At 38.8% G+C, this 26,658-nt stretch overlaps 1 long non-coding RNA gene across 1 annotated transcript in view; it reads left to right on the top strand.

Annotated features, from left to right (window-relative positions):
• LOC107565345 (uncharacterized) overlaps window positions 1-13,453 on the top strand; it is a 17,794-nt gene extending 4,341 nt beyond the window's left edge. The window contains exons 2-4 of the long non-coding RNA XR_001606364.1: window positions 2,111-2,118; window positions 2,211-2,217; window positions 13,443-13,453. This is a non-coding gene — a long non-coding RNA (uncharacterized lncRNA). The remainder of the gene's footprint in view (window positions 1-2,110; window positions 2,119-2,210; window positions 2,218-13,442) is intronic.
• The last annotated feature ends 13,205 nt before the right edge of the window (window positions 13,454-26,658 follow it).

Consider the following 26,658-nt stretch of genomic DNA (forward strand, 5'->3'; position numbering starts at 1 on the left):
AGGTTTGGACAGCTTTTTTCCCTTAATAAATGAAATCATTATTTCAAAACTACATTTTGTATTTACTCGGGTTATCTTTGTGTATTATTAAAATTAGTTTGATGATCTGAATCAATCAAGTGTGACAAATGTGCAAAAAAAATAAAAATAAAAACAGGATGGGGGCAAAAACTTTTTCACACCACTGTGTGTATATATATATGATTGTCTGTGATTAATCACATTATGCACAAAATTCAATAATGTATTCAAAAGTAGTGTATTGTGCACTTTTTTCATTTTTCATTTCAAGTACTGCTATATGAACAAAAGTGCAATAACAATTGGTTTGCAAACACTTTAAACAAATGAGGTGCTTTTTTTACAGCAGTATTCCTTTTACATAGTAGCAGTTAAAATATTTCTTGTAAATCTCAGCTTATAACAGTAATGTAATCAAATTAAATATAAAACAAGCTGTTTGCCATTACCTGGGCATTAACATTTTTATAGAAAATATTTTATAGTTTGTTATAGAAAAACAAGTTATGCTCAGAGCCCAAAGTCTCGATCTTAACATTATAACAGGCTCCTTTCCGAGTAGAGACCTGCACTATCGCGGGACCCAACGCAACAGAGTGGCACGGGACACCACTAGATGGGCGAGTGCGAGTGCGGGTGCGGGTGGGTAGAGACTCGTGTGTGCGGGATGCGGGAGAATAAAATGTGTACTAACATTAGGCATTTTGAGCCCGAGCGCTTCACTCCCAAAGCCCGGTTCGTTTGACTAGCGTGATCGCTCCGTGCCGCGCTCTGGCACGGTTCGTTTAGCTGGCTCGGTGGGCCAGGAACTTATGATATTTGCTGCATGATTGCGTATGTATACTGTGAGAGGGCCGTGTGTCACCGCGTCCCAAACGACTCAAAATTATAAACCACAAAGTTAACAAAACGATGCACTCCACTGTGCTGAGTGAGAGCGCTTCTCTGCTGTCTTTACGTACTATTGGAAACTTCCTATTTCCCACATATGAAGTCGTGATTACGAGCACGTTGCATTCTTTTCTGTTAAAAATATCAGTTGACAGTGTAAGAATAATAGTAGTCCAAGGCACTCGAATCTTATTCAAAAAGTTTTAAGTTTATTTCATCATGGCTATAAGTTCTATTTTGCCTTCGTCAGGGTGTGAGTAACAAACACAATCTGAGTTAATTTTGAGCAGCAATTAATTAGTCAAATAACAATCACCTGGTCGTTCTACACAGGACAAACAGTAGAGAGGAAGTTCGACGATTACATATCAAATTAAATCAAACACAATATAATCATGTATAAAGGAGAGGAAAAAAAAACTTAAATATATAAATCAGACTCCACAAAAATCAATGTATGTATGTACATAGTGTAGCGTCTGGACCAATCAAAAACTCATTTTTTCATTTGATTTAACAAATCAGCTATTCATTAGATTAACAAGTTGTCACAGACCCCTCACCCAATAGACTGGGCGCCAGGATGTCTGCGAATGACCACAGGCCACTGGTTACCATGGCAACCACGATACCTTTGCTAAACCAGAGCCATTTACGACCTAATGGAATGTAAGTAGGGAAAATCACTGCCTTTGAATTAGAAAGAGACAGAGTGCCCAGTAGAAATGGACTCTTTTCTAATTAATCCATAGGAAAACCTTTCTTTGAATGAACACACATATCCTTCAGATCATTGTGTATGTTGTCTTTGAGATTTTATACTGTTTTATGCAGGCTTATGATGGAAACACTCAGTCCTGTCATCTTGCCTATATGTTATCCTACCATGTTTAGTATCTATGAATTCGCCTTCTGATGATCTAAACGAGCGAGACGTGCAAGTATCAGACTTAGTCTTATTAATTGATACCTTAGGTATCATTTGCACCTTTTTACAAAGGTGTGTTTGAACTAAGAATCTGATGTTTCCTTCAGGCTGTAAATCTGCTGAATATCAAATGGTACAATAATAACTTTATTCTTATTTTCTCTCCTCTTTACTGCATTAAGCTTTAACGCTTTCCTATACCAACTGTGTGTGTGTGTGCATGTGTGTATGTGTATGTAGTATGTTAGACTAGTTTAAGTGTTTATGTAGTTAATAAAGTCTTACTTGTATCACACTTGACGTTGTTCATTGTTTGCTCACAACTGGAGTCCCTAATCTCGCAGATTTATGCTACAAGCTCTGTGTAGAGTTGTACAGTAAGAAAGTTATTTCCCTTAACCAGGAAATTAACGTTCTTAGAATTGACAGACAGTTGACCCTGAGAGGTCAAGTAAATATCTACAGCGGATCTAAATATTTATAATTAATTATAACTAGTTATGATTAATTATTCATATTTCCCCATGAGCTGATTCGCTACAATAGTATACATTTCTTAAAAAAAAAACACACAAGATCAACAATATAACACTTCCAGATCTGAATTCTTATTACAAAAAAGGTACAAGGTCTAATTCCCCCCTTGTAATAAAAAGAGAGGATAAGGGAGGTGCAGTTGTTGTATGGGTCAGAGATCAGTACATCAAAGAAGCCTTTAGACAACTACAAAATTGTGAGTACTATCAGCGCCTGCAATTTAATCCAATAGAAAGTATTAAATGAATTGACTAACATTTTATTACATGCTGAAAATGAGGGATGGATTTCAAAAAATGAACGTGATTTTCTATTTTGTAAAGATCCTAGGATTCCTACTTTTTATATGCTTCCAAAAGTACACAAAAATCTGGAAAATCCACCAGGGAGCCCTATAATTAGTGGTAATGGGTCTATTACAGAGCCGGCTTCAAAATGTGTGGATTATTTTATTGAACCATTGGTTAGTGAACTCCCCTCGTTCATTCAAGATACAACTTATGTATTGAATATCGTTAAAGAAATTAAAACTACAGAATCATCTATACTGGTGACTATGGATGTTGAATCATTGTATACGAATATAGACCATAAATATGGGCTGGAAGCATTATCATACTATTTAGATATGAGATCATCTACTGAAAGGCCAACGGCATGTTTTATTATGCAATTAGCAGAATGGACATTAACAACTTCTTTCTGTTTCACGATGAATTCTATAAACAAATTAAAGGTACAGCAATGGGTGCCTGTTTTGCCCCAAATTATGCATATGTTTTTAGGATTTTGGGAAAATACATTTTTATTTTCTGATTCAAATCCATATTTAAAGAATGTGATGTAGTGGGGTAGATATATAGATTATATAATTTTGATATGGATAGGTTCAGAAGCAGATCTGTTAGTCTTTCAGTCATACTTTAATACCAATGTGAATTTGAAGTTGAGTCTTGATTTTTCTACATACTGTTACATTTCTTGGACTTTTAAAGAAGGCAATGGTGTATTACATACTACTATTTTTAGGAAGGAAACAGATAGAAATACTATTTTAAGAGCAGATAGTTTTCACCCTTCATGGTTGAGTTGATCGACAATATTCCCTTCGGACAGTTTCAGAGGTTAAAAAGAATCTGTGACAAGGAAGATGATTTTGATTTTAGGGCTCAAGAAATTACTCAGATTTCAGGAATGAGGGTACAAAAACAGGGTGATCAACAATGCATTTAATAAAGCAAGAAGCATCAGTAGAGAGGAGTTATTAGTACAAAAACGTAAATAAAAATATTCTGATAATTCGGTTTATTTCGTTACACAGTACAGTAGCGAATAGAATTAAGAAAATAATTGGGAAATTGTGATGAGTGATCCCCATCTCAGGGAAGTCATGCCTGAATCTCCCTCCATTGTATTCCGGAAAGCACCTACGATTAAAGAAATTAGTGAGAAGTCATCATTCCTCTAAGAAATTTAGTACCTGGTTATGTCCAAGTGCAGGAAATTACAGATGTGGCAATTGCAATCACTGTGACAATATGGTCAAGACAAATATGTTTAAAGACGTAACTTCACACATTGAATTAAAAAAAAAGTTAAATCATTTATTAATTGCAATACCTCATTTGTAGTGTATCGGTTAGAGTGTCCATGTGGTTGTTTCTATATAGGTATGACTACAAGGATATTAAAGATCAGATTAGCAAAACATAAGAACGCCATTCGAGTTTGTAACCCTTTGTATCCTATGGCTCTTCATTATAAAGAGAAAAATCATGGTAGCCCAAGTACATTGAAGATAATCGGAATAGAACATGTCCCCAGGTCAATAAGAGGAGGTGATAGGGTCAATAGGCTTTTACAGAGAGTCTCGTTTTGAATCTATATACTGAAAGCAATTAAACTTCCAAGCTTAAATGGGGAATTAGACCATGTACCTTTTTTGTAATAAGAATTCAGATCTGGAAGTATTATATTGTTGATCTTGTGTGTGTGTGTGTGTTTTTTTAAGAAATATATACCATGTACATACATTGATTTGTGGAGTCTGATTTATAGATTTAAGTAAAAAAAAAAAGTTCCTCTCCTTTATACATTATATTGTGTTTGATATGTAATAGTCGAATTTCCTCTCTACTGTTTGTCCTGTGTAGAACGACGAGGTGATTGTTATTTGACTAATTAATTGCTGCTCAAAATGAACTCCGATTGTGTTTACTCACACCCTGACAAAGTCAAAAAAGCCGCAACGTGTAGGTGTACTTGTCACCTGTTCTTAAAACTTAAAGCCATGATGAAATAAAGGCTTTTTAAAACTTTTTGAATAAGATTCGAGTGCCTTGGACTACTATTATTCTTACGAGTTGAATCATCCCTTACACCCAAAGAGCACCAAGACTAGAAACCCAATACCCCGTGCAGCACTGCTTTTGCATTCTTTATTACGAGGAATCAGTTGACGGTGGTTTGTGAATGTTAATGCTCAGCCAAAATAATTTTATCGGGAGCGTTCATGTGAGCGCTGCGCTGCTGCAGTTTTAGGCCCACCCCAAATGCTCTCATTGGTTGAGATGCGTGATGACACCCATCCCACCCCTCCTGTGATCCATGGTTTGTCTGTAGGTGAATTCAGAGCCAGTGAGCAATGGACTTTCATAATAAAAAACTGCATTAATGGGCGATAAAATAATTGTCGACGTTAATCACTTAATGTGTTAACGTGATAACTTGTCCAGCCCTAATATATATATATCTCTCATTTTGATTGTTTTCTAGCTGAAAAATCTTTAACAAAAGAACAACATGTCAGTGTAAAAGCAGTGATGCTTAAACTCCAAAAGGGACAAAACCACAATATAAAACTTGTGGGCTATATTCTAAGTTTCCTGAAGTCATAGATTTGTGTGACAAACAAACAAATTTGGTGGGGGAAAAAAGTTGTTATTCACTGAAAATCTTCCCCAAAGTTATTGAATCAAATATAACAGCAGACAGACTGATGTAATGGGTTAAAAGGTGCCATATTTACATATGCTAGAGAATGAGAAAGCAGTTTTTATACCTCTTTATCAAGTGTCTTTGTCTAACAAGACAATCAGAATGGGCAATATTTCAAAATATTTTCTTCTCAAGGGGAACTTTTAAAAGTTCTTAGTCCTCAGCCCTGGGGATTTTTCAGATTTTTTTTCCTGAAAAATCCGGAGTAACAAGCAGAAAAACAAACTGATAAACCGATTTAAAAAAATCTGAAACAAACAAACCAAGTACCTGTAACTAATCAGTCCACTGAAGGCGAGCGTAGTGAAGAACCCAGGTGCAGTTTATTTACAGTGTGATCCAAACAATAATCCGTGACTTGACATGAACAGACTTGACTCACCGACAGCGGGTTACAACATCAATACATGACGAGAGCCAATGGCAACATGATGGCTACTTATAGCAAACAAGAGGGTCACAAGACAAGAACAAACCAATGGGAAACAGGACAGGCAGTGAATTCATGGACGGCATCCATGGCTGTGACAGGACAGACTGGGAGTTCATGAACGGCTTCCATGGCCGTAACATGACAGGCAGTGAATTCATGGATGGCCTACATGGCTGTGACAGGACAGACAGTGAGTTCATGAATGGCCTCCTTAGTCATGACAGGGCAGACAGTGAGTTCATCAGATCAGGGAGCCATGGTGGTGCAGGCAGATCAGGGAGCCATGGCGGTGCAGGCAGAGCAGGGCAGCCGGGTGATGACAGCAGAGCAGGAAGCCATGGCGGAGCATGTTACAGCCCAGCGAGAGGAGTTTGCCCTGGGACCACACAAGGATCTGGTGCGCCTGCCTATAAAGGGAGCACAAACGCAGATCTCCCTGATGGTTGATTTAAGAAACCGCCACTGTGTCGTCGGTGCAGCAACACATGGCGTCCTCTTAGGTCTGGGAGAAAGTGTTTCAATGCTAGAAACATGGCCAGCATGGCAGATCGATCTCCTGAGAGCACTGAGGAGAGACGGCCACTTTATAAAGATCTGGTGCGCCTGCCTATAAAGGGAGCACAAACGCAGATCTCCCTGGTGGTTGATTTAAGAAACCGCCACTGTGTCGTCGGTGCAGCAACACATGGCGTCCTCTTAGGTCTGGGAGAAAGTGTTTCAATGCTAGAAACATGGCCAGCATGGCAGATCGATCTCCTGAGAGCACTGAGGAGAGACGGCCACTTTATAATGAGGTGTACATCGCTCTTCCCCAGAGGGGGCCGGCCCTCAGAAGTCCTGGGCTGCGTTTACCGATAACGGTGTCTCTTAGCGCTCTACGAAGACTCTAAAGATACACCTTAACTAAGGGTATACCTTTCCTAGGTCTGTTCCCCGAACGAAACCTTAGGATGCTGCTTAAGGTAAACCTTCTTACGTGCGACGTTAGCAGGTGCTGTCCATGGCGGTGGTGCTGAATAGGTTGATATCGATGGCTCGAGAATCGATTGTTCACTACAGGAGCTCTTTCACTGCGTTATAGAGCGGGTAAAGTATTGAGAAAGTGATGTTCATTATAAAGAAGTACTTTAGAAATATTAGAAATTGCATTTATCGGGGTTCACTGCATTTATAAAATAATCAAATTTCAAACTAAATGCAACCTTGCATATCACATATATATATATATATATATATATATATATATATATATATATATACAGTATGTGTGTGTATATATATATATATATATATATATATATATATATATATATATATATTAATGGCATAAATACCTCTAAAAAAATTCATTTAAAAAAAAAGTATATAAACATTATATAAAATTGTATATAGATTTTATTTTACAATACAGGAATTAATCTTCTGGTCTTTCAAACAAGGTCTGAAAATATATATTTTTGTGCATAATTTTTTATAAATTGTGTTTATATAAAAAATGTTAAAATATGCCCATATCCATCCCCAAACACCTCCAGAAAACTCCCCACAGCATAAAAACGGTAAGCCGCCAGCAGCTGAATTTCTAGGCTTAGGGGGTAGCTCCGTCGAGTTTGTCTTGACAAAGTTGGACCAAAAAGATGTAAAAGCTGCTGAATTTGCTCCTGTGGCAGGCGATATTTTTGTAGAATTGTATCTTTTGACATGGTAGCTATTCTGACACTATTATGAAATACACATACACTAACTGGCTCCGCGGACACAGCCGTCTTTGATTTAGGACAACTATTCGCTGTCTCGCTTCCATAGTTTGACCAAACTCCCCATCACATTCATTCCCTTTAAATAGACTCCTAATTATGTGCTGCCTAATATTTTGCCAGCCGATGTGCCTTTGTATAATGGAAAAACTAACAACCATCAGTATAATGACAGTTTTATTATTTGCATAAAAACACTTCCATTAATTGAACACTAATTGAACACTGGGTGTATTACACATTTAGAATTGTAATATTTATTTGGTTCTGCACTTTTTCTTGCCACAGAATTGCAATCATATCGACTGAAATGTGAAGAAGGTTTTTGCACAGTGGTGGCCACTAGCGGAGTGAACTGTGAACAGCGATCAGGTATAGCTAAGAGTGGTCCAGACTAACCTTATGAACGAATGACTTACGGAAGGTATACTTAACTAAGAACGTTTCGGGAAACACGTATTAACGTAAAGGTACAACTTAAGGTATAACTTACAAACGATGTAGCGTTAAGAAGGTTTCGGGAAACGCAGCCCTGGGCCTTAGGCGTCAGGACGTTTTAGCTGAAGACTATCCAGTGGGAATGACGGTCTGCAGATCCGCCTTCCGCTAGAAGCCTTCGGCCCGGGAGCGCCACTCTGACTCTAAATTCTGAGGAGTACGAGAAGTGACGCTCCCTATATGAGGAGCTGGAACACAGTTGGTTGGGGCTTCTCCCACCCAGCAGCCCCTGTTGACCACCTCAACATCCTTGGAGGAAGAGAGGTAAACGTGTGCTCTCACTCGAGAAAATTTATTTATTTATTCCCAAGAGCTCCTGTATATCTAACTTCTCATAGTCAGAAGAAATACTTCATTTTAATTCCTCAGAATAAAATGCAGCCAACAACCAGAGAAGTAAACACGGTCTGGTGTGATAAGATTCATTTAAAAAATGCCGGATCCACCGCACGTGCTTTTATAGCTTCCTGGTCGCAACGTCACTCGCCCATGATGTCTCGCCCATCTATTGGACTGATTTCATATGTGATTCAGAGCATGGTTACGCTGGGGATGTTCCCAAAGCGTTTTCCGACACAGCTCGTGTTCCTGAAGAGAAACTAATATTCTCTGATAAAGTAGTCCAAATGAAGCCAACGCGATGTCCAGTCTTTTCCGTATGACATCATTATCTCTAATTTGATCACGCCCACGAGCTACTTTCGCTTTTGATATTACAATAGTCCATGTGAGACGTGCGGCATGTAAACACCCACATCACCTCCGTAAACAAAGCAACAAGACTTTTCAAGTTCATCTCGACTACTGTTCGTTTCTGTAAGAAGACGCGCTGAGAGGGATAAGCTTTGGATTACCTCAGAAAAAGATGCGCTGAGAGGAATAAGCTTTGGATTACCTCAGAAAAAGATCTCATAGTCAGAAGAAATACTTCATTTTAATTCCTCAGAATAAAATGCAGCCAACAACCAGAGAAGTAAACACGGTCTGGTGTGATAAGATTCATTTAAAAAATGCCGGATCCACCGCACGTGCTTTTATAGCTTCCTGGTCGCAACGTCACTCGCCCATGATGTCTCGCCCATCTATTGGACTGATTTCATATGTGATTCAGAGCATGGTTACGCTGGGGATGTTCCCAAAGCGTTTTCCGACACAGCTCGTGTTCCTGAAGAGAAACTAATATTCTCTGATAAAGTAGTCCAAATGAAGCCAACGCGATGTCCAGTCTTTTCCGTATGACATCATTATCTCTAATTTGATCACGCCCACGAGCTACTTTCGCTTTTGATATTACAATAGTCCATGTGAGACGTGCGGCATGTAAACACCCACATCACCTCCGTAAACAAAGCAACAAGACTTTTCAAGTTCATCTCGACTACTGTTCGTTTCTGTAAGAAGACGCGCTGAGAGGGATAAGCTTTGGATTACCTCAGAAAAAGATGCGCTGAGAGGAATAAGCTTTGGATTACCTCAGAAAAAGAAGGAGATGCGACTGGCAGCTTGATCCAGTGGAGGAGATTCTTTACATGAGTAAGTCTTTCTTTTATTAGCCTACTTGCATTAGCTGTTATTGTTACTGTGACAAAACTTGTAAAGGAGTACGGGGAACAAACTAACTTCGGGTTAGTTGTAACATGTGGTTTAAATATTTCCACACATGCTAGCATAACCGAATTTACGGTATTTACTAGTTGCCATATCAACACTTTAAAAAAGAGCGCCAACATTCAAAAGCCTTTTGAATATATCATTTAATATTTATTTTACCATAATAAAAGTACATTTCTGGCTGAAGTAATTTTTTCCATTAAATCCAGTTAATTAAATCAATTAAATCAGTTAATAAAAAAAAAAAAAAAATCAAGTAAATCTCAGTTTTTAGCATTCATTTAAAATAAGATAAATAAATAAATAAAATCGATAAATCTCCTATTATTTTAATTTCCAATCTGTTATTTACGCAAGCATGGTTGTGATGTGTTCATTATCAAACTCCAAAATTAGATTATTTTTAATTCTTAAAAAATGCCATTATTTTATTTGAAAAAGTTAATAATTACATTTTATTGACAAAATATTGTTGTTGTTTTTTTTCATTGGATCAGATAACATTTTAAGCTGTCATATGGTCATGTTACAATGTACCCCACCTAGTTGTCACATTTCACTTCCTTTCTTTTGAGGTAAATACATTATATACAAATATATACACTGTAATTTTGAAACAAAGAGAAATATTTGTACCTAGACAAGTGTGAAATTAATGTGGATAAAAAAAATTATACTCTGAACCCCACGTGGATTTACACAAACTGAGAAATTCAAAAAGTGTTAGGTTGTGCCGCGTGCTCCCCTACATATTTTACTAGTTAGACTTTTTCCAAACTATAATTCCTGACTACATGTATAATCAAGTGAAACATTATGTAGTATGTTTCATTTCATTGCATCTAAATGTCTCACAATGCCAGGATGTTTTTAATGTTCTATAAAATAGAAAACTATACAATATAAAAGTAATATGAGTTTTTACACTGTAACACTAAAGAATGTTTAGACAAAACTTCAGACTGTTTAGACTCTGTTCGCAAATATATGTAGATGTTTATGACATCCTTAACAATAATAATTTAGTTTCCCAGATATAAAATATTTTTGTATTGTATAATACATACAAATTACGCTTGTGTTTATGACTATAAAATCATATATTTATTTATTTATTTTTATTTAGGCGTTATGAGTGACCAATATTAGTGATTGCTAATGTGATAATATAGTTGCTCCTATATCAACATGCTAACAGATGTTTTTTTTCTCTGACAGCGCTGTACCATCATCAGATGTTCAACTACTTTGGGCTAATGTTTAACATAATATATGGTAAAATAAACTCCATGACTACTGACGATGTATTATTTTTTTTCTTGAATCCATGGAAAGCAGCAGCAGACACTGGAAATATCAGGTATGGTTTACTTGTTTCAACATTTGAACAGGATATGTTTCACCAATGACACAACTGTGTCTTACTGTTCAAGTTACTGTTCTCAGTGTTTAGATCAGTGTGCTCAATAATGTATCTTTGACCTTCACTGTGTAAATTTTTATTATACTGTGTTGTAAATAAAATACAAATACTAACCCCCATTATTTTACTCTCCTCACATTCTTTGTTTCCAGCTTCACAGACACATTACTAACTGATGGCTCATTATGGAAGGCCCTTTGTCTCTCAGGTGTGAATCACAAAAGATGTTTTACAAATGTTAAATCTCTCTCTCTCTCTCTCTCTCTCTCTCTCTCTCTCTATATATATATATATATATATATATTTCTGTGAATGAGTAAACAGGACAATTCTCACATCATTTTGTGGCAAAAACTCTAGTCTATGACATCCTGTTCTCAAAGGTCTTGTGAACAAATGTTCTGTATGTGTTTTAGGGCCTTATTTCAGTGACTTTTCGTTTTTCACTAACAACACATATATGTTGTTTTCTCAAAAACACAAACATGTACATTCATGCTGCTCACATATTATTGTAGCCCAGTTTGTGCCAATCCAATTTTAATCATATTTGATTTTGTTTTTAAGATACTGAAAAAAACACAAATGTCAGGGCATGTTAAAACTCCTTCAGTGCCCCCAAACCCTCTCAGACCCCAGAGGGTTAATGAGACACAGATGAATGCAATCAGTAATGATGAGTCCAAGCAAAGGATTATGAGAGATGAAGTCCATGACAGAGTGGCAATGGAATAGGATGGATTGCCCTTGATAGGCACCAGAAGGCACTCTGGAGTATAAGACCACCAGGGTGGAGCTGAAGACCACTTCAGCGGAGCTCATGGCGTATGGGACCACCAAGATGGCTCAGACTGAGCAGTTGTCCATCATGGAGGAGCAGGTGGAGCAGTAAACCACCACAGTGGATCAGGCAGCACAGAGCACAGAAAGGTTAACAATGCCTCTGTGGCCATAACAGGACAGCCAGACAGTTCTGCTACATGGCAGACAGAGAGTTCTGAGATGGCATTTCTGACCGTGACAGTGCAGGCTAAGGGTTCAGAGACAGCCTCCTTGGCCATGACAGAACAGGCAAGGGATTCTGGGATGGTCTCATTGGCTGTAACGGGACAGATAGAGAGTTCAAGAGCAGCCTCTTTGGCACACAACAGGGCAGACAAAGGGTTAAGAGATGATCTCTGTATCGTATCAAGGCAGACAGAGAGTACAAGGACAACCTCAGTGGTCCTGTCAGGGCAGGTTGAGAGCTCAGAAGCTGGTGGCAACACAGGACTGAGCTCTGGGGCTGGAGTGGGCTCTGAAGCGGACTCATGGACAGGAACGGACTCCGGAGCAGGCTCATGGACTGGATTAGGTGCCTGCTGCCACTAAAGGATCTGGAGTGGGTGCCGCCTCGGGATGATCTAGAGTGGTCGTTGCTCCCCTTAAAGGAAGTGTGTATGGCCCAGACACAAAATGGCAACAGCCATTACTGGAAGGATAACAAAAGTTGAAAGTATTGCCAGACTTGAGAGAGTTGAAGACATGCCCTGGGGATGCCAACTGCCCATACAGACACCAGTGATGGGTCCACCAAACTGGACTCCAGTCTCACATGCCTAGGGACTGCCTTTGTAGCTTCAAGTGCAACCTGCATGATGGCCGGAAACACTGGTGTGGAATCCATGTTGGCTAAAGACTCTGGTGTAGCGTCCATGATGGCAGAGATCTCTTGCGTAGTGGCCATGATGGCTGAGGATTATGGTGTGGCAGCCATGCTGTGAACAGGCTCTGGTGCAGCAGCCATGTTGTGAACTGGCTCTGGTGTAGGAACCACAGCACATTAAGATGCTGAAAGCACAGAACTAGCGACCATTATAACAGGAAAGGTAGGTGATCATGGTGGGCCAAGCTCCATGTGTGGTGTGTGAGAGCATAGTCTACGAGGTCAGAGAAATTGGCAACGTCTAGAATGTCCTGGATCTGGTCCTTGAGGAATCGATTAGCTTGACACAGGCAGATGATTCTTACTTCAGGGTCCATAGTTGGCTAAATTTTCTGTCATGAAGATCCAAACACAATTTATTGAAGGAGTAATTCACAAACATTGTCAAAAAACAGGCCAAGGTCATACACAATCAGACAATCCAAAACAATGACAGAGTTCAGGGCTGAATCAATAGAGAAATCCAGAGTAACAGGCAAATAAACAAACCAGGAAACAAGGCTTAGAAATACAGATATGACACATGCAAGACTTAGCCATGAATGGCTGAATTAACCAGATTTTATAGAGTGAGCTAACAGGGTTAATGAGACAGGAGAATGCAATCAGTGATAATTAGTCCAGGAAAAGGATTATGGGAGATGAAGTCTATGACACAGTGGCAACTGAATGGTATGGAGTGCCCTCTAGTGACTATTAAGGGCACTCAAGTGATTTTGACATTTTGGGCCCTATCATACACCCGGCGCAACGCGCAAGGCGTGGTACAAGTGTTTTTTACAAATGTTAAATTGACAAACAAAAACATGGTCTAAAGTCTGGCGCAATATTTTTTCTTTGTCATTTAAAGAGCGCGTTAGTAATATGTGCCTATAGGCAGATGCACAACGCGCGTACACTTTCCTTATTACACAAACAGGGACACGCAGCAGTACACAAACATTTCTGCCATGTAAATAGCGAACCTGCCATGGCGGCGAGATGACACTCTGATTGGTTTATTGCACATTACGCCCAAAAAAACACCCATTACTAATTAAGAGAATAGGGACAACCTGTTTAGACCATGCGCCTGGGCAAGCCGACCATTTTCCCATCGTTAAACTAGCAAAAGTGGACTTGGATACGTCCTGAGTGCACCTGCGCCGTGCGCTTTAGACCATGCGCTTAGATCGTTAAAATAGGGCCCTAAGACTTACTATTTTATTTATATTTATTCAGCAAGAATGCATTAAAAAAAGTAAGATTAATAAAATTATGTACAAAGCTTTTAAGCATGTTGTTAGTGATTTGTGCTATAGCCTTGGCGATGTTGAGGTTCACAAAAAAAGCAGCAATATATCTACACTAGCTACTCAACTTTTCTTGAAATGCTCAAACTTTGTCACAAATGTCACTTTCTCAACACACACACACACACACACACACACACATATATTTATATATGATATATATATATTTATTTTTTCTTAACAACAGCTACGACGCAAAGAATGAACCTCATTTTAAATAACACTGAACAAATCAATTGTGGGAAAATGACAAAGTGACACATACTCTTCGTTTTTTTGTCATTTTAGGTATCTCACTGCTGATATGCTCTAATGACTCATATCATAACAGTGAATTAAAGAACAAATTACAAAGTGCTTTAAACTGGTTTTACTACATGTTTGATTTTAGTCAGTCGCTTTTGTTTCAGTATGCGTGAGAAAGCTTTTAGCTGTATATCGGAAAATTTTGTCATTTGTGTGGGTGTTGTTGTTCTGCCTATCTCACTCTTAAAATAGACTGTGGCTTCACCAAATACAATGTACTGTATAGCTCATGTACAGCTTTCTGTATATCTGAACTGAAACATGTTCACAGAATTACTGCAAGCTTAAATGTAATTATTCAAATTGCATGGTCACTTAAGCAACATTCCTTTGTGTTCTTAGTTTTGCTCACGACTGCACTTGTGGTATAATGTTACACACACACACACACACATATATATATATATATATATATATACACATACACATGCATACACATACATACACTGCCGTTCAAAAGTTTGGGATCAGTAAGACTTGTAATGTTTTTTTAAAAGAAGTCTCTTATGCTCATCAAGGCTGCATTTGTTTAATTAAAAACACAGAAAAAACAGTAATCTTGCAAAATGTTATTGCAATATAAAATAATGGTCTCTATTTTATTATACTTTAAAATATAATTTATTTCTGTGATGCAAAGCTGAATTTCCATCAGCCATTACTCCAGTCTAAAGTGTTACATGATCATTCAGAAATCATTATAATATGCTGATGTTTTATTAGAATTATCAGTGTTGGCAACATTTATTCAAAATATATATTTTTTCCTAACAATAAGTCAAGTCAAGTCAAGTCACCTTTATTTATATAGCGCTTTTAACAATACAGATTGTGACAAAGCAACTGAACAGCATTAATTAGGAAAATAGTGTCAATAATGCAAAATGACAATAGTAAACACTCATTTTTCAGTTAAAGACAGTTCATCATTGAATTCATCAAAGAACACCATGTAATGAACTAACAATAATAATGTAATGTTATTACATTAATGTACAAATAAATCTTTGTTATTCTTTTTCTCTTTAACATTTGTACTTTGGTATTTCATTGAGTCTGGCAAGTTAAATCATTTAAGAAGTTACTGAATTCTTGGGAATTGCAAATAAGAATTGTTTAATTGATCTTTAGTAAATAGAGTAAAATTGGTACAGGAGGAAAATTCATTTTACAATTGATTGTTTGTAAATACAAAAAAAAAAAGAAACTACCGGCCTAATTCACCATCCAACTGCTGGGAATCCAGGATTCATGTTAGAGAAATAATTAAATTAACCCCTAGGGTTAAGGAAAGGGTTACATTTTTGGAGGCATCGCTGGGATTGTTTTTTTCTTCTCTCCTGTTTACCAGAGTTTTTCTTTATCTTTTCCTTTATAATTTAGTATAGCGGTGACAGTAGATTTGAAAACTGTTTATTTCACCCCAGTACCAGTTACTTGCCTTGACTTTTAAAATTATGGACCTGGCAAAGACTGTTGAGTGGAGCAGAGAAGAGAATGCAAATCTCTCACGTGCCATTGTATTGAGCAACGTTCCTTTAGACACTAGTGACGACACTATTGAAAAAGTGTTGAACACAGTAAAAGCTTTTGGTCGCAGTAGAATACATGGTCGCCATGGTGATGTAACTTGCAGATGGTTGTTTATTTTAGTGGAGGCCAGTGCTGATCTAGGACCTGATGTTATACCTCCTGAGATAGGTATAGAAAATGAAGCTGGACCCTGGAGTGTCAACTTAGTGGGCAGTCTAGTAGCTTGTGGTCCTGCCTCTGAAGGTGATACCTTTCAGCTCAAGCTGCAAGCATTGTTGCAGCAGGAGGGTAAGTCTATGGATGAAGTGAAGGTCCTGATTATGGGAAAGCAGTCTCCCAAATCTGATATCAGTGTGGACCTCATTGATGCCATAGGCAAATTAGTAGATCGGTGCAACCAAGCTTCTAATGATAGTCCCGGCTACAGAAAGCTGAGGTTGTTTTCATGGCTGAAACCTGTCCCTCCAGGTGAAGAAGAGTATGAAATCTGGATGGAGCAGGCCGCTCAAATGATAAGTGAATGGCAGTGTACCGAATCTGCAAAGAAACAACGCATCATCGAGAGTTTGCGAGGTACTGCTGCTGATATTGTCAGGTTTTTAAAAGTAAGTAATCCATCTGCAATTGCAAATGAGTACTTAGCTACCCTTGAGAATGGATATGGAACTACTGAGAGTGGGCCTGACCTTATGGCTAGATTTTGTCACACCTACCAGGAAAGTTGAGAGAAACTTTCAGCTTTCTTGTACCGCCTAGACAAACTTCTCCACAGAGCCTTGTTGAAGGGTGGGATTGATGCAGTCGGCATAAATATAGCCAGAATGGAGCAGCTAATTAAGTGAGCACTTACCAATGATATGGTTGCTTTGCGAATCAGAATGACTCACACTTTGCAGAGTCCTCCATCTTTTTCACAGTTGATGAAGGAAATACGTGAGGAAGAACACTGGGTAGCTGCAAGGGAAAATGTTAAAGCTTCTGTTGCCACTGTTGTCTCTCCCCAGGCATATGTGCCATCTGAATTACAAAACTTGAAGAAGGAGGTTAAAGAGCTATCTACCCAGGTGAGTCAACTGTTGAACGTGGCTACTGTGCCTTGTGCTTCTGATTGTGATCCTCAGAAAACACCTAGTAAAAACTGTAGCGAATCAGCTCATGGGGAAATATGAATAATTAACCATAACTAGTTATAATTAACTATTCATATATTAGATCCACTGTAGATATTTAGCTGACCACTCAGGGTCAACTGTCTTGTCAATTCTAAGAACGTTAATTTCCTGGTTAAGGGAAATAACTTTCTTACTGTACAATTCTATAAGCTTGTAACGTAAATTCTTAGCTTATGACCGAACCACCGACTGGGGGCGGTCACATGGTGTGTCAGCTTTAAGGTCAGAGAAGATCCCCGCCTCTCAAGATGGGCTTATCCAATGAGAAAAGCCGGAATCCCAAGTGGGCGTTTTGAGATCCTGTGGAGTTTATGACTCTTTGTGTGGAAACATGGTACTTTAGTATCTGGAACTTGAATTGAAAATACTAAAGGTTCTCAGGGCACTAATATATTGCCTACGTACCAACAAATAATATACATTCTTGTTTAGATCATCAGAAGGCGAATTCATAGATACTAAACAAGCTATATGTAAGGTTATATGAATGAGTGGTTTATCGTAAGCATGAATAAAAATAGTCTATAATACAACAGATTAATACAAAACAGCAATAATATACACACTGGCCTGAAGAATATGTGTGTTCGTTCAAAGAAAGGTTTTCCTATGAATTAATTAGTAGAAAAGTCAATTTCTACTGTGCGTTTGTCCTGGGGACACAGAATGGGTTATCCTCCTCACATTCCTGGGGGCGTAATAAAACCAGTGATATCATGATTAGTTGTCATGGTGACCAGGGTGGGGGATGGTGTTCAACAGAAACCCTGGCATCCAGTTTATTGAGTGAGGGGACTGTGACGATTTGTTAATGTAATGAATAATTGATTTGTTAAATCAAATAAAAATTAGTGTGTCAGGTTGGTCGAGATGCTACAAAACTCTGAGATTGTGAATCGAGACAACTCCCAAAAAGCTAAACACACCCAGCCACCAGTGCCTGTGATCTTTTGCTACAAATGCGGTGAAGAAGGACATAAGAAGTGGGAGTGCAAAGCACCTGAGGACCTCAGAAAAGTGAATCAGAAGCTGATAAAGATGCAGCGCCTGCAGGGAAACTGGGCAGGAGCTCAGTGAAGGAACGGCACGGGGCTCCTGAGACAACACGTTCCACTTGTGGTTCATTCATGCTTGATGCCTATAAGCCAAAATTGCCTGAGGGGTTAGTAGGACCTGTCTCCGAAGTGCCTGTCCAGATAGAAGGTATCTACGCCAAAGTTCTTCTTGACAGCGGTTCGCAGGTTACTCTATTATACCGCAGTTTTTATGACACTTATCTGAAACATTTGGATCATCAGCCTGTGGAAAACCTTGAGATTTGGGGTCTAAGATCACATAAATACCCCTATGATGGATACTTGCCCCTTAGACTTGAGTTTACAGAAAGTGTAGCTGGAGTGCATCAAGTGATTGACACGCTTGCCACTGTATGTCCTGGCCCTGTGAAACGGGAAGGAATAGATATTTTGCTCGGAACCAACACTAGCTTAGTGAAGAAGCTGCTTGAGTCTTGTCGTGAACAAGCTGGTGAAAAATTCTTGAATGTGCTGACCATACATCCTGTAATCAGAGAAGCGTATGAGACTATTCAACAAACAGATGTTTCACAGGATGACCTAAACAAGTATGGAACAGTTTGGTTTGTGAAACATAACCCTGTTGTCCTGACACCAAATCAAGTTCTGAAACTTCCTGGTCTGCTCAAGTTTCCTGGTCAGATGACTGAGTCTCTAGTGGTAGTAGACAGAACAGCAGTTGGTTACACATGCTCTGATGATCTAGAGGTGAGGCCTGAACATTATTCAGCATCTGTTGTATCCAGTCGCCGGGTCACAGTGACCATCAGAAACATGTCTACAAAAGAAGTATGGGTGAAGCGAGGAACTCCTCTTGCCCATATTTTTCCAGTATCCTTAGAGCCACAACTTACCGCTAAACAGCCACCAGAGCAAAATATTTTGACACCTGCATCTTTCGATTTTGGAGATTCTCCAATGCCAGAGGAAGCAAAACAAAGATTGTGTGCGAAAATGATGCAGAGAAAGGAAGTGTTTTCTCTACATGAGTGGGATGTGGGATGTTCAAAAAGCACCACTCATGAGATAAGGTTGAATGATTCACGCCCTTTCAGAGAAAGATCTCACCGTCTTGCCCCCACTGACTTCGAAGATGTGCAACTGCACATACAAGAACTGCAGTAGTGGCATTATATCAGAGTCCCGTTGCCCCTATGCTTCACCCATTGTTGTGGTGCGCAAAAAGTCCGGGAAGGTTAGAATGTGTGTGGACTATCGGACTCTCAACCAACGGACTATACCAGACCAGTATACTGTGCCCCGCATTGAGGATGCCCTCCATAGTCTTTCTGGAAGTAGATGGTTCACTGTTCTCGACTTGAGAAGAGGGTACTATCAAATACCCATGAGTGACGCCGACAAGGAAAAGACTGCGTTCATCTGCTCGGTGTGGTTCTATGAATTTGAGCGTATGCTTCAGGGCATCTGCGGAGCACCGGCCACATTCCAAAGAGTCCTGGAACGCACTGTAGGGGATATGAACTTTTTGGAAGTGCTAGTGTACTTGGATGATTTAATCATTTTTGGACGGACCCTCGAAGAGCATGAAGAGCGCCTTTTGAAAGTCCTAGATAGGTTGAGAGATGAGGGACTAAAGATCTCCCTTGACAAGTGTCAATTCGGTAGGACTTCTGTGAACTACGTAGGGCATATAGTGTCACAAGATGAAATATCCACTGATCCTTCCAAAATCGAGGCTGTTGTATCCTGGCCTCAGCCCCAGACAGTGACAGAGCTCAGATCTTTTCTAGGGTTCTGTGGATATTACCGGCATTTCGTGAAGGATTTCTCAAAGTTGTGCCGACCTTTAAATGAACTTCTACAGGGGTATCCATCTTCTGCTGGTACTGCAAAGAAGAGAAACAAAAATTCACCTGTGAGTAACATCAAACTCTGCTACAAGTCCTCTGAACCGTTCGGATCCCGATGGACTGCTCAGTGTGATACAGCCTTCCAAACCCTGAAAAATTGTCTGACTCAAGCTGCAGTGCTAGCCTTTGCAGACGCACAAAAGCCATATGTTTTGCACGTGGACATGAGCATGGATGGACTTGGAGGAGTTTTGTATCAAGAACATGAGGAAGGATTACGCCCAGTTGCTTAAATCAGTCGCAACCTTTCCCCTTCAGAGAAAAACTATCCAGCCCATAAACTGGAATTTTTAGCTCTGAAGTGGGCTGTTATGGATAGACTGCACGACTATCTTTACGGTGTTCCATTTGAGGTTAGAACTGACAATAATCATCTAACCTATATAATGAAGTCAGCAAAACTTGATGCGATGGGTCACCGTTGGCTGTCTGCATTGACCACCTACAATTTAAGCTTGAAATACAGACCTGGCAGCAAGAATGTTGATGCAGATGCGTTATCTAGGCGTCCACATACTCACCCAAGTGCTGATGACGAGTGGCAGGAAATTCCAGCTGCGAGTGTAAGGGCTCTTTGTCAGGCTTTGTCTACAGAGAGGAGAACAGGGAATGTCTCTTACCCATGTGTGGTGCAACAGGCAGGGGCACATATGTCTGCTGTTCCCAAAGCTTACTCTCATGTTACAGACGTGGCTGCAGATCACTTACCCATGCTTAGTCCAAGTGAGCTTCAAACGGCTCAGAGAAATTATTTGTTCCTCTGAGAAGTGTGGAGGGCAGTTTGTGATAAGAAACCCGCCAGTAACATCCAGAGCAACCACCCTAAGATGAAGATCCTGAAACGAGAGTGGGAAAAATTGTCAGTAGATAATGGATTGCTTTACAGAACAGTTCGGCAGAGTGATAACAGGGTGAAACGACAGCTTGTACTGCCAAAACAATTCCAGAACAGTGTGTTAAAATCTTTGCATGACGAGATTGGACATTTAGGTTTCGAAAAGTACTGTGGCCTAGTTCGTAACCGATTTTACTGGCCACACATGAAGCGTGATGTAGAGACTTACTGTAAGACATGTGAGCGCTGCATCAAAAGGAAGACGTTACCTCAAAGAGCCGCTCCATTGTCTCACAAGCAGAGTTCAGGACCTATGGACCTCGTATGTATTGATTTTCTTTCCATCGAAGCCGATTCCCGGAATGTGTGTAATGTTTTGGTGGTCACTGACCATTACACACACTATGCTCAAGCTTTTCCCACGAGGGACCAAAAAAAATCTTCTACAGTGACAAAGACATTGTGGGAAAAATATTTCATACATTACGGTCTTCCTACTCGAATACACTCAGACCAAGGCAGGGATTTTGAGAGCCAGTTGGTGGTTGACATGCTGACTATGCTAGGGTTGAAGAAATCGAGAACCTCACCTTATCACCCACAAGGTGATCCCCAGCCTGAAAGATTTAACAGGACCTTGTTGAATATGCTGGGTACACTTGAGCCTAGTCAGAAAAGTAAATGGAGTCAGCACATACCGCAATTGGTGCATGTATATAACTGTACTTCCAACGAGGCTACTGGCTTTTCCCCCTATTTTTTGATGTTCGGCAGATAAGCTAGATTGCCTGTCGATATCTGTTTTGGCGTCTCTGCTGATGATACATCACCTGTGTCGTACTCCAAGTATGTGTCCAAAATGAAGCAGGAATTACAGGCAGCTTATCAGTTAGCTCAAGCTACCTCTGAGAAGATGAATCAGAGTAATAAAGCAAGGTATGATCAGAAAGTACGCTATCATAGCTTGAATGTGGGTGACAGAGTTCTGATTCGAAACCTTGGTCTCAAGGGAAAACAAAAGCTTGCTGATAGGTGGAGTGCAAATCCCTATGTAGTGGAGAGTCAATTGTCTGGTATTCCAGTGTATTGTTTGAAGCCTGTTGATGGTGATGAACCAGCCAAAGTCATGCACCGCAATCATCTCTTGCCTTTAGGACAGGAAGTGAGGTTAAGTCCTCAGGTAGATCTTAGTCCTACTCCCTCACCTAGAGCTTTGAGGCGTAGGAGAACGAAAGAGAAGCATAAAGCTGCTGATTCAGAAAACTCACGTCTTGTAGTTGATGGCTTTCCAAGAGAATGTAATTCTTCAGATTCAGAGCCTGAGTTTGGGTTTTATGGTGAGGATGTGACAAACATTCATTCTCAAGTGACAGAGGAGATGCAGAGTGAAAACCCTGTACGAGATGTAGAATGTTCAGAGTGTGGTGATGCTCACACTGTTTTAGAAATACCAGTAATTCCATGTCAGAATGAAATTTCTGATATTCAGCTAGTAGCTGAAGATGGTGATACTGAAGTAGTTGATGTAATGACTGATGCTCATGAGATTACCTTACAGACTACTGCTCCTACTGATAATGAAACTCAGCCAGAGGTTGTACTTCCTGAAGTACGCAGATCAAGTAGGGAGAAGAGGCCTAATACCATATTTACCTATGATAAGCTGGGTTTGCCATACATACAGTCTGTATCATCTCAACTCTGTGGCTTTAATGTAGCTGCTACCAAAATACTGAATGTTTCTGAGGGTTACAACAGTTCACATGCTTGGAGATGTAATTCTAATGCCTTGTGTGAAATATGTAACAACCGACCTGTACTTGTGCCCTATGAAAAGACGGTTACCATTTAATTGATGCATGGTAATTTTTGTAACCAGCATGGGGACATACTGAATTTTTGGTGAGGGGAGTGTGTAGGGACTCCTAAAATATACTTTGTGTTTCATATGCTTTGTGTCAGAAATAATAGAAAGTATTCAAATGTATTTTATTTTTTTTTATTTCGAAATATGATGCAACAATTATGTTTTGCTTATATCCAATGAGAAAGTGTGTTCAGTACAGGTGTACTATTGTAAGCCAGTGACTGTTGAGCTTGACATTGTGTCATAACGTGAGTCACGTAATGAGGAAAGAGAGGTATCGCACATGGCGAGAGAGTGCTGCCAGCAAGATCTGCTGTCTCTATGAAAAAAGTGCGTCATCCTTTTGGAGACTACTGTATTCATTGTAATATAAGGCCCAAAGTGTAGAGTGACGACACTTGTTTTATAAGACAGTTGAGAAAACTTGCAGTTCACATCATACACTGTTTACCTGATCTTGAAAGATATATTTTTGTTTTTCATTAGCCTATTGTATTACGTTGTTCTGGAGGAAACGGAGTGTTTTACTAGAATAGGGTTCTAAATTGATGTTATACATATCTTGATTGAGTTAGAGTATTCTAAAAAAAGAACAACGCTAAGGCTAAGGGAGTGTAATACGTGTGAAAGAACAAGAACCGTTCTGAGACTACAAAAGAGGTTTACATTTTTTATTTAAAAGAAAAGAAGCAACTTGCATATCGTAAGGCATAATTGTTTATCCGCTTTTTTTAAAAAACAAAAGGGTTGTTACTGGTTTCTTCATTTACGGTTTTCTTTAAAAAAAATAAAGGGAGTTATTACATTAATGTACAAATAAATCTTTGTTATTCTTTTACTCTTTAACATTTGTACTTTGGTATTTCATTGAGTCTGGCAAGTTAATTCATTTAAGAAGTAATGTATTATCTTATTTATGAACACAGTGGTTTGTAGTGCAAACAGTTTTACCATTTACTGTACGTTGTTATTCTCCTCGTTATTTACCTATAGGAATTGAACTCGGGTTGCCGTGAGCACAGTTGTGCTATATGTTGGGGCACTAACCACTAGACTATCAGCGCCGACAGGCCTATTATTATTATTATTATTATTATTATATTATTATTATTATTATTATTATTATTATTAATTAATTAATTTATTTATTATTATTATTATTTTTTCATTTTTATATTAAAAATACAATTAATTTATCCCACAATATTTACCAAATAACTGACGTGCTGCGAGGATAACAAAAGATTAGGCTACTTAATCCTCACTTAAAATATTTTTTAAAAAGGTATTTTAAAACAGGTATATTATACAATGAATTATAGGCCTACAATTAAAATATTAACACTGCAGTCATCAATAAAAATAAATGAAATAAAAAGCTTTTATTTCAAGCACAGACTTTCAAAAACAACCTGTTTAACATGAAATATGTTTCTTCTAATTTAATTTTTTTCACTATGTAATATTAGAAATATTAAGGGAATAAATTAAAACAGTTAGCTATATACCGTTATTAGCATATGTTGAAGTAAATTAGTCTCTCATCATCTCTGAGAGTATGCGGCGTCATATGCCGAAAGCTATGTCATTACTCCATACTTCCGTTTTTACTTTCACTTTCTGCATATGGTGAATTGGCTGAGATTAAGACATTCACCAGCATAACTCTTGCACAAAGTTTGCACGTTGCCTGTGTGTGATATCAATTGGCTCGCCTTCATGGTTTAAAACAGAAATATTTCCAACATTGCGACATAACCAATTACCCCCGTACCGAACCATGAATTTTGTCAACCGTTACATCCCTAATATATATATATATATATATATATATATATACTTTTCCCTCCGGGGGGAGAAATATGATGTTTGTACAATTCTGTCTGATGTTATAAATGAAGTCCTGATGAATGTTTTTGAAGATTTTATGGTCCGCCCCTACATCTGGTGATGTCTGGCATCTGACACCGACATGCCCGGGGAGGAATCCGGTTGCATTTTTGGTCACTCTCTCTCTGGAGATGTGAGAAAGAAGATATTGGTTTTAAGGATAATATCAAAAATAAGTAAACAATTTTAACATATCACAATATGTGAGTGTGTGTGTGCGCACACATATAATCTGATGAATGTATAAAATGACTATCAGCAATATAAAAAAAGGTATTAAATAACACATCTAATAATGAAATTGAAAATAAACATTGGGCTTAATGAATGAATAAATAAGAAGCTTTAAGCTAAATTAATAAATCAATAAATTAGTAAAAATAAAATCCCTTACATTTTTCTGTGAGAAAAAAGTTTTCCTAGTGCAAGGATGACCAATGTCTGAATGAGGGGTTTACAAAAACCCCTAAAAATCTCTGTCCCTCTCTCTCTCAAACTCAAACGTCCGAGTCTTATTCTCTTCTTTTAAATTAAATTAATATAAATAAATTATGCGATCATACACAATATAAAACAATGCAAAACATTTACACTAGTTTTAGTCATCACTAAAAATACCGTACATTTTACCAGGAGTGGGAAAAAGAGTTTGCCATGTAAGAAAAAGTTATCGGTCAATTATAATGAGGAGCCAGCGACATCAAAATAAGTAAAGGGGTGAAAAAAAAACAGGTAAAAAAACGTCTCGGTTACGACGAATTGGGATCTCGCTTAGAGGGACCAATCTACTTCGAGTGTAAACTAAACGAGCCAATGCACATTGGCATGCGATTATTGCATCCAGCTGCTGCTGATCACAGCGTGAGTATAAGTAGGCAGCAGATGCAGTGCATATTCAGGTTTTCGCTGAGGAGCCGAGCCGATGACCCACACAGCTACAGCTCAGAAAATTGAAGGAATGAGTTAATGGAGTTGCATGTAGTTTCAAAGTTCTAACACTCGTTTCCACGAGTGGTTTTAAATTCACCTGAGAGAATTCACAAAGCAGAGGTTTGTCTTAAGTTTACTGCTTAACGCAATTCACCAGTTCAACACCGATTTCAGCAGATAGGAGCTTTGTTTGTTTACTTGCGTTTTGCTTTGGATGACAGCTGAAAAGTGGAGTTGTTCCTCGTTGCTGACAAAGGCATCCTGAATGGCTGCTGAGGGAATCCCAGAGCTTTCGGATTGGTCGCTGAGATGACGTTTGGGTGACGTCCTTTCGGGGAAACCCTCGGTGGGTTGGTTGGTTGCCGGGTTACGGAAGAGGCTTCAGCAGTCCTGCTAAAAGCCTGAGTTTGCAAGACTTTAAGTTCTTTGAAGATCGCGAAGGTTCAAACTGAAGTGTGAGTTCTTAGATGGTCTCACTGTGCGGTGTTACGGTGTGGGAGCGCTTTTGTCGCGCTCACCAAGGCGGAAAGCCAAAGGGTCTTGAGAGAGAGAGAGCGAGTGAGCGCGTAAGACTTTGTGTCCAATTTTAAGCAGGCTGAATTTTGTCCACCCCACAGATCGTGGTCCAATCAGATGGTGGCTGTGGGGTTTAGCCACGCCCCATACTGTTCCTTATCATGCATGAATCACATGCTGTTTGTGGGGAGTATTTCTGCAAGTTTTTAAGAACTTCTTATAAAAATATCATCACCGGAAAATGATGCCGAATATCAATTTTTCACTTACACCAATGTTCTGTGAATAAAACAAGCTCTCACCCGATACTAAACTTCACATATCTTACACACATATTAAATGCTTTGTCTGCTAAAAAATAGTTATAAGGTAAATATTAAAATATCATAGATTCCAATAAACACATCAAATATATATATACGGCATAACACATACAGTGGATACATTTTCACTACTTAGGAGTTTTTAAACGATTTGTCTTTTAAAATCGTCATGCAAAGTTCTGTTTCTTTCACTACTTATGAGTTTTTAAACGATTTGTCTTTTAAAATCGTCATGCAAAGTTCTGT

This window comes from Sinocyclocheilus grahami, unplaced genomic scaffold (genome assembly GCF_001515645.1).
Source record: "Sinocyclocheilus grahami isolate Dianchi unplaced genomic scaffold, SAMN03320097.WGS_v1.1 scaffold995.1, whole genome shotgun sequence".
In the NCBI taxonomy this organism is placed as follows: Eukaryota; Metazoa; Chordata; class Actinopteri; order Cypriniformes; family Cyprinidae; genus Sinocyclocheilus; species Sinocyclocheilus grahami.